The sequence below is a fragment of the Choloepus didactylus genome, chromosome 12 (assembly GCF_015220235.1).
Source record: "Choloepus didactylus isolate mChoDid1 chromosome 12, mChoDid1.pri, whole genome shotgun sequence".
Classification (NCBI taxonomy): domain Eukaryota; kingdom Metazoa; phylum Chordata; class Mammalia; order Pilosa; family Megalonychidae; genus Choloepus; species Choloepus didactylus.
In genome coordinates, this window is record NC_051318.1 from 52,611,917 (window position 1) to 52,621,654 (window position 9,738).

The following is a 9,738-nucleotide window of genomic DNA, read 5'->3' on the forward strand; positions in this document are numbered from 1 at the left end:
TCCTTCCATGGTCAGTATTTTTTGCTTGGTTGCAATCTTTGGGACTCCTTGGCTTTTCTGTCACATGGAATGCACATGGAGGCATCTTCTCCTTTCTCTTCTGGGTTCTGTTGATTTCTAGCTTCTGGCTGCTCCATGTGCCTTCTCTTTGTCCAATTTCTTTTGCTTATAAGACTTCAGCCACACTGGATTAAGGCCCACCCTTATTCAGTTTGGTCACACCTTAACTAATAACATTTTTGAAGATCCTATTTACAAATAAGTTCACACCCACAGGATCAGGGGTTGAAACTGAAATTTATTCCTTTTGTGGGGGACGTGATTCAATCCCCAAAATTCACTAACAATCCTTTTTAGTTAGCAGATTTATGCAAATCTTTCTCATTTTATAAAGTCTGTATGTTAGTGTTTGCAGAGACTTGGAAATGGAATCCTCAATGAGAGAGTCAATTGTTTGACCTATTTGATAAGAGTCTAAAAAAATGTCAGACTTATTAAAGGCACTGAAAAATATGTTTAATAAACTAAAAAATAAATGAATAATGTATCAATGAATGATTGAACATAGTGTTCATCTAACAATAAGGAAAGTTTCTTAATTTCAAAATAGATCAAAACAGGAATATAAAAGTTTCATGGACTTTATAGCAGCCATTTAAAGTATAATCCTCTTGGATGAATGGAGCCTGATCTTGTCATTGTTCGTTGTCTTTTACTAAACAGTGATTTAGCAATTTGCATTGGTAGCTCCCATTCTAGAAAACAAAGATAGAAAATAAATTCCTTTCTCTTCTAACCATGTCTCTTTGACTTAAACACAGATTGGTTTTTCTATGGTAAACTACTGTATAGGAAAGTGTCTCTGTCATCAAATGCATTTTAGTTCCCAACTTTCTTCTGGGCTCTTCCTGTGGTAAACAGAAGTGTTCTGGTGTTGGAAGACTTAGTGCCTGAGAGAGCCATTAGCAAAGCCTCTAATATGTTTGGGATCAAAATTCGGATAGCAAGCTTCTGGAACATGAAGGTGAAAGAAGGCATTATCCCTTAAAATGATCTGGGGATTTTAGAAATGTGCTTTCATTACATTTTTTGGGAGGTTCTCCAGATAGATGAAATAAAGGGTTTTAGTAAAAAAAGAAACTGGACTTTTAGGAGGAATTGACTCTAGTCTGGACACTTTTAATCTATGACCTTGACAAGGGCATAATCATTCTTCTCTGAAAGGAAAAGACAGGCTTGGGCAATGTAATGTTTAAGGTTCCTCCAAGCTCTAATGTTCTATGTATTAAATCAGATTCTAGTTTTTAACTAACATAAAACCATTACATTGCTTACATGTGTGACTGATTTGTGTGTCTGTGTATATGCATACACATAAGTTTAGACAGCAAATAGAATAGTGTTTCATGGCATGCTTTTTCTTTATTGTGCAGTTTAATTTTACTGCCAAAATAAACCAAAAAGACAGTACATTCTTCTGAGTTCCAAGTAAACTACTGATGTTTCCAAACATTTTATGCTTTCCATTTTGATGCTATCATTAGTATCCATTTGCAAAGAAATTAAATTGTCAAGTCATGTTTTAGATCATCAATATGACTTGCATCAAGATACACCTGTATGGTCTTTCTTCTTCTTCTTCTTCTTTTTTTTGAAGTAGAATAAGAACATGCTTTAATAAATACATTGAGTTTGTTCAAATAAAGAAAGAAGGGAAGCAGATTACCTGGTTAGCAAGAATAAGGTAACTGATTTTAAACCATTGCTTTTCGGAGAATAGGGGACAAGATAAAAACGAACCCTAACAACACAGAAAAAGTATAAGAAAGTTTTAGGAATGATTTGGAATCAGCCAATGTTTGATTTAAAAAATGCAAATCTGCACCAATATTAGGCAGCATTAATGTTCATGCATACCACCAAGAGGAACGCATGCAACATGTCCAATATTGCTCTTACTATGTGCTTACTAACTGCTCTTAATCAATATAAGACTATCACAGTGTTTATCATGAAAATAGGGTCTAGAACAAGGTCAAATCCTGTTCTAAGTTTCCCTAGGTTTGGAGGCATTTAGCAGGCTGATGTTAAAAATAACTAGCATATTTGTAGATGCCTCCCACAGTGATTTTTCTTCTGGGCCTCTAATGACCTTATGTATTAAGTCCCAGTTTTCCAAATATTAATTTAGCTTGCCAGACATTTGCATTGTGTAGCAAGTGATTTGTTATTGTTTATAAGTTTCATAACATTCTTCCTGAAATTCTTCACATTGCACAATAGTAATTCCACAAAACAAAAACATACAAAACAAGCAAGCAAAAAATAAAATCCGAGCAAAACCATAATACAATGACAATAAAACAAGGAAAAAAAAATAAGTCAAATGCCCAATGATGCAAAAAATTTACATAACAATCCATATTTTGATTTCTGTTTTCTGGGATGAAACTACTTGGTAATGACTCAAATCTTGATTTAAAATTATATATACACACACACATGCATGTGTAGGGGGGTCCTAAACATGGATCATTTCTCTATTCAATAAACTTTTCTCAAAGAGAATGTCTTCTGGAAAGTTCAACAATGTTTTAAAATAATTGCCCCTCAAATGCATAAAAGGATAAACGGAATAATAGGACTTGGAAGCATTATTATTAGTTTTAAAAGGGCAACAGCCTCCTTTAGAATATTCCTTTCTAAGCATCTATGTCAGGGTTACCCCCTGTCAGAGGCCAGGTGGAGTATACTATCAGGATTAAAATAAGTCCTCCACTGAAAAACTCAATTGATCATATAAATGTATTTGAGTTTCCATTAATTCTGTGACTTTTCCTTTCATCACCTCTTCACAATTTTAAACTTGATGGTGTGTATATGTGTGTGTTTCTTAGCATAGTATGGAATTTTAATTTAATTTAAATTTTGTAAGATTTCACTTACCTTTCAAACTCTACCGAGAATCAGTCTCATCTAACTTAGTCATTTTAGCATTGCTGCTTGCATTTTAGAATAAATCTTATAGCCATCAAGTCACATCTATGCTGCCAAGTAAGACATCTAAAGGCATAAAAGATTTTATAGCCAAAATCTGGGTCACCGATTAAGAAGGGGTTTTAAATGCCAAAAAGATAGATTATAAAAAAACAGAAGACATGTTGGTTCTCAAGTACTCTTAAAACCAGCCCATTACAGAAAATATTATTATAGGAAGGAAACATGCTTAATATGCCACTGAGGGGATGTCAGGGAAAAGGTGGAAGTTGTTTTCCAAGGTTTCCTTGTAGACTTTTAAAAGACTTTTCAGAAACATATGAAATGAAATGCATACATACCTTGACATGGGATCTCTAAATATAAATATGATGTAATAATTCATATTTTTACAATTAAAATGGAAAATTATACTACATCTTAATATTTTCTCTCTCTTGAACATGACCTATTAATACACCAGATTACCTGGAAGATAACTCCTTAAAGATGGCCCAACATATCTAAAAATCATTATAATTAAAACAAAAAGTATTATCTTCCCATGGCCTCACCAGTTTTGAAAAAAATTCCTTCATCATCTTTCCAGATAAACTTATGATTCTGAGTCAATAGAGACCCTTTTATAACCAAGAAAAAAAAATCACCAAATACTTTCATTGCTACTCCCCAAATAGCTCTTGAAATTGTTCTCGCTTTTCTTTCCCCTATCTTATGAGTAATGCCACAATATAAAACATTATTGCCTATTCCTGATATTTAAGGCCCTGAGCTAGTTTCCTCTGTCTAAAGATTTTTCCACATTTCAAGCAAATTTATCTCTTAAAAATACAAAGAATATCATATTACTCTCTGCCCCCAAACCATTGGTATAACTCTAGTCAAAACAGATTTAGTTCAAAGTTCTTCGCATAAATTCAAGATAGTCCACATTCTGCCATATCCTCAAATTCTTTAGCATTAAAATATACTATTCAGCTGCCAAGGCAAGGCACAGATCAAATGTTTTTTGTTATTTATGTGTTAGCAGAATTGCCTTCTAAATATGTCCACACCCTAATCATCCCTACAGCCTGTTTGCCTTAATTTGCCAGGATGCTGTAACAAAGTACCACAAACTAGTTGGCTTAAACAACACAAATTTAAGGTCTCATAGCTACAGAGGCTGGAAATCTAAATAAAAGTGTTGTCAGGGCCATGCTTCCTCTTAAAGGGGAAACTCCATTCTATCCTGCGCCTCTGGCTTCTGGTGGTTGGCAACAGCCCATGATCCTGGGCTTGAGCCACAATTCACTCTGTCTCCATCATGTGGCCATCTCTTCCTGTCTGTCTCCCTTACTGTGTCCAAATTTCTTCTGCCTATAAGAACACTGGTCATGGATTAGGGCCCACCCCAACCCAGTTTGGCTGCATCTTATGAGCATCTTCAAAATACTATTTACAAATAAATTCATAGTCACAGGACTGGAGGTTAAGACTTAAATGTCTTTTGGGAGGAATATATTATACTACATGGCAAAAGGGATTTTGCAAGTGTACTTAAGGTTACTGGCCTTAAAATAGGGAGGATGTTCTGGATTACCCCCATGGACCCAAATTAAGCGCATGCATCCTTAAAAGCTAAGAATGTTGTCAGCTGGAGTCAGAAAGATATGGCACAACAATAAAGCAGAGAGATTCTAATGACTCAGCTTGATGCTGGATGGGTCCACATGTAAAATATGAAAAGTAATGAGTGCGTCTTCTAGGAGCAAAACCTGGACCCCTCCTGATACAAGGAAAAAGGGATTACAAAAAAAACTGACTTCCAACAACAACCTGAATGAGCTTGGAAGTGGATTGCTTCATAGAGCCTCCAATAGACAAGCAATCCTGTCAATATCTTAGTTGTGGCCATCTGAGAGGTCACTTAGGGAAATCAGCTAAACTACCTGTACTCATGGCATATAGAACTCTGAGATAATAAATGGAAGTTGGTTTAGGCCACTAAGTCAGTGGGAATTTGTTACACTAGCAATAGCAAACTAATATAAATCTTTCCATTAACCCTTAGAAAAAACCATTGCATCCTATTCCTTCTTATACCATGTGTATGTGTCTTATGACATACATGCTTTATTACAGTTATTTGTGTATATACAATTTTTCATACTTAGGGCATGTAAACACATTGTTACAGATGTTCTTTGAGCTTGTTAGCATTCTAATCTTCCTGAATTCAATGGTATGGGGTATAAGGCTGATTTATTTTTCAAAGATAAATACAACATCTCTCATCCCAAATGTTCTTCTACAATGTGGTTTGCCATTTACCATCAAAGGGGAGTCTAATTCCCTATCCCCTTAAAACTTGGTGGGCAATTGATTAAGACAATATGTTGATGCTCTGCCAGTTCTGGATGTTCGCCTTCACTGACCTAGCAGCTTCTATTTTCTGCATCTTAGAAGTCAGATGCCATGAAAGAAATATAACTACCCAAGGCCACCAAGTTAGGGGAAGCACAAATCACAGGGAAAGGCCTTATAAGATGAGGCACAATGAGACAATGAAGGGTGTATGTGTGTGTGGAGGGAGAGAGAGAGAGAGAGAGAGAGAGAGAGAGAGAGAGAGAGAGAGAGAGAGAAAGAGAGAGAGAGAGAGAGAGAGAGGCATTCAGCTTGGAGGCAGAAAGAATGAAACATGACTATTATCTAGCAGGTCACAGAATCAGAACAGACTCTATATGTGGATCAAAGCTGTTGGCATCGGCATTAAAATATTTGTAAGTATTTAACTCAAGATTTTAGAGCCAGTATTGATTTTTAAATGATGTGATTAAGTTTGTTACTTATCTGTTTCACATGTTTCTTTGTTTGTGTTATTGCTAGTTAGTTGGTTTATAATTTACCTTGTTCAAAGGAATTTAAGGAGGCTTAACAATTCCTTTTGTTATAGTATTACATCCTTTGAACTTTCATTAATTTGTTTTCACTAAATTAACTTTTATTGGACACATCTCTATAGAATGTACCTGAAAAAAATGCACTGATTTCAAACATAAATGATTGGTTTTTATATTTTATTTTTTTTTTAATTTTTATTGTGGTAACACATATACAGCATTAATTTCCCTCCCTTTAGCTGCTCTCAAGTATACAATTCAGAGATGTCAATTACATTCACAATGTTGTGCTATCATCATCACCATCTATTACCAAAACAAATGATTGTTTTTAAAAATGTGGCTGTTTATATTCCAGGAATTCTGAAGTTGAACCTAGAAAAATTCTTCTTAAGTATACTGTTCCTTGTACTTTTAGATACTGTAATGGACTCATTTATTATTGTATCTTGAATAGTTTTTAAAAAAAGCAAACCTAATTTTTATTATAAAAGTAAAGTGTGGACATGATAAAAGAAAAATCTAAAATGAAAAAGAAAAGCACTCTGGCATCAGACGTGAGTGGAGAAGCCATCATAGAAGAGTATCCTCCAGTCACAGTTGCCCCAGCTGACACCTCATGGATCACAGATAAACATCACAGACTGTGGAATCACAGTCTAGCCCTTCCCAAATCCCTTATCACAATTCCGAGCAAATTAAAATGATTGTTTTTGAAGCATTGTTTTTGTATAGAAATAGATAACTGAAATAGGCTGATCGAAGAAAGTACTCAACTCTGGCCATTTAAAAAAAAAGTTAATTACTACCAATTCTCCATCTCTGGTGTCAAAGCAGTTACATTCTTGGTCTTGTGAATATACACGGATGTTATATGACTGATTGTATTAGTCAGAATATGGTAAGTTATATTGTGATGTGTTACATTGAAGTACCAAACAGTTCCCAAACCTTAGTACTCAAAACAAACAAACAAAAAACTTACTTCTCATGCTGGTTACATGTCCTTCTTAGGGTCTCAGGGGACTTTGCTCAGTACAGTCACTGAAGAACCTGTGTGGACGGAACAACCACTATTTTAAATTTGCTGGTTACTGTATTAGAGGCAAGGAAAGAGCCCTGGAGGGTATTGCATTGCCAATTAAAAGATGTGACTCAGAAATGGCACTCATTAGTTCTGCTCACACTCATTAGTCTTAATCATGGACCCCACTCAGTCCTAAAGGGGCCAGACAGCACAACCATGACATGGGTCTAGGTTCTGGGAGTCAGAAATATTTGGCAGGCAATTCTAAAACCTATTTTGGAAATGGTGTTGATGTTAGTGCCCCAATCCTCCCTTAGAATGTGCCTTGCATGCTTATGGACACTCCATAAATTACTCAGAATGAGATACCATGGATTTTTGTAAGTCATATTTTGATCAAACATGAAGTACAAAGCATATTTTCAAGTCTCACTTCGCTTGTGGGTCTTCCCAATCTTTGCTCATGTTCATCTGAAGCAACTTCAGCTGTCCAAAGATAAATCAGAAAATAAATTGTGACTAATATGTCTTCTCATTGGTTTATTTACTTTCCAGACCAACTCACAAATGTGAGATTGTTTTAGGACTCAACTCCTTCCAAAATGAATTTTCCTATATACCAGGCATTATATAATTATTTGCAGAAGAATATCACTATAATAACCTTTATAAAAACCATTATACTTCTTAGGCCATAAAAAGGAAGTTGACATCTGGATAATTTGACCAAAGTTAAGTTATTTGAATCAGTGGATGATGAAAATTTGTCACATAAGTTGGGAAGCTGTAATTCTTAAAAAGGAAAGTGGAGTAGAGTTAGAAAAGAGGACAGAAAAACAATAAAGATCACCTATGACTAGGGAATATACTTTGCCTAAGGCTCACTTTAACTGTCAAGTACAAAGTTTTCCCTGATTCATTTACTGAAAATAGTGCATTCTAAGACAAAACTTACTTAGAATGATCTTTTTTTTCAAGGTGAAACAACCTAAGTAATACTTCTCAGCAAATTCTCTATATCCTTGAGAGCAAACACTACTATGCTCATTTTTGTAGTCCCCAATGACTCGCTCAGTGACTAAATGCATGGACCAAAGTCACTTCCTTTGATGACAGCAGGTTACTGGCAAATCTCCACAAAAATATCATCACATTGAGGCTGACACTAATTTAGAACAATGCTATTTGACTTGATAGGAGTTGAAGCCATTTTTCTGGCATGTAATAGATCATGTATCATTCCCCTTCAAGAAATTGTCCCGGAAGCATCAATTATGTTATCCTTTCAGAAACTCGATCAGATAAAGGAACTGCTTAAAAATAAAAAGTGTAACTTATTCTATCATTTAGGACACAATGAATCCCATGTTATTTATTAAAACAAAAAAAAAATACTTTGTTAAGAAAAATGCCTCAATTTGGACAAAATTTATGAGTGAGCACAACTGAAGAGCTGTACAGTCAGTGATTTTGTGGCAGACAATTTGCTTTTAGGAAACAGCCATCAGATCAGGTGGGATTAATGGGGCATAGAGTCCCCAAGATCCATATAAGTTCTCTGAAATCTGCTGTTCTTTCACCACTTAACAAGCAGAATGGCTTTACAGGAAGTGTACTGATTACTGGAAGATCCTGTACCTAAAGGAGAATCAGTTAGAACTCTTTCCAGTATGCTTTGTTTCCATTCGGTTTAGTTTTACATGACTGGTTTGTTGATTTTGATCTATAACTGATCAGTTTGTACATAGACAAATTTCATAATGAAATAACATGAGGTCACTGATAACATAGTGAATGGGTTTAAATACTAAATATAATAAACTAGATTTGAAGTGAACAGCACTTGACTGGAAATTGTCATCATTTTTTTCTCCAAATGCTTTAGTAACATGAAAAGTTAGTAATAAACTCAAGATTTGAATGTAAGCTTCCTGATTCCCAATCTAGACCTCTGAATTAACAAAATTTGCTTAATATTGTAGCAAACACTTGGTAAACATTTATGTTGTAGATTTGACTGTGAGCATTATTTAATACTTATTTGCAAAGAAGAATAAAAGTATATGGAAAAGGTAAATTTTTGAAGTATATTAACATGACATTTGACTTGCCTAAGACTCAGTTACCTGCCAGATGTCTTCACAGATAGTCGCCGTGGTTTCCTGCTTCAACAGAGCTTGAACAGAACCAGCACTCGCCCCCACCAGCCCGCCACTCGGAGCAGTCCTCTGCCACCGCTCCAGTGCTGCGCAGCCACCTCTCCTCAACCACCCACCATGATGACCATGTCCCTGTCACAGGTGTGCCAGAACTACAACCAGGACTCAGAGGCCACCATCAGCCAGCCACCAGATCAACCTGGAGCTCTAGGCCTCTTATGTCTACCTGTCAATGTCCTACTACATTGACCATGATGATGTGGCTTTGAAGAACTTTGCCAAATATTTTCTTCAACAATCTCATGAGGAGAGGGAAAATGCTGAGAAACTTACGATGCTGCAGAACCAATGAGGTGGCTGAATCTTCCTTCAGGATATCAAGAAACCAAAATGAGATGACTGGGAGGGCATGCTGAATACAATGGAGTGTGCATTACACTAGAAAAAAAGGGTGAATCAGTCACTACTGGAACTGCACAAACTGACCACTAACATAAACATTCCCTACTTGTGTGAGTTCACTGAGACACATTACTTGAATGAGCAGGTGAAATCCATCAAGGAATTGGGTGACTATGTAACCAACTTGAGCAAGATGGGGGCCCCAGATTCTGGCTTGGCAGAGTATCTCTTTGACAAGCACACTCTGGGAAACAATGATGATGAGAGCTAA

The 9,738-nt window shown here is 35.8% G+C and overlaps 1 pseudogene; it reads left to right on the plus strand.

Moving 5' to 3' along the window:
* Positions 1–9,164: 9,164 nt before the first annotated feature.
* On the plus strand, positions 9,165–9,738 carry LOC119507283 (annotated as a pseudogene).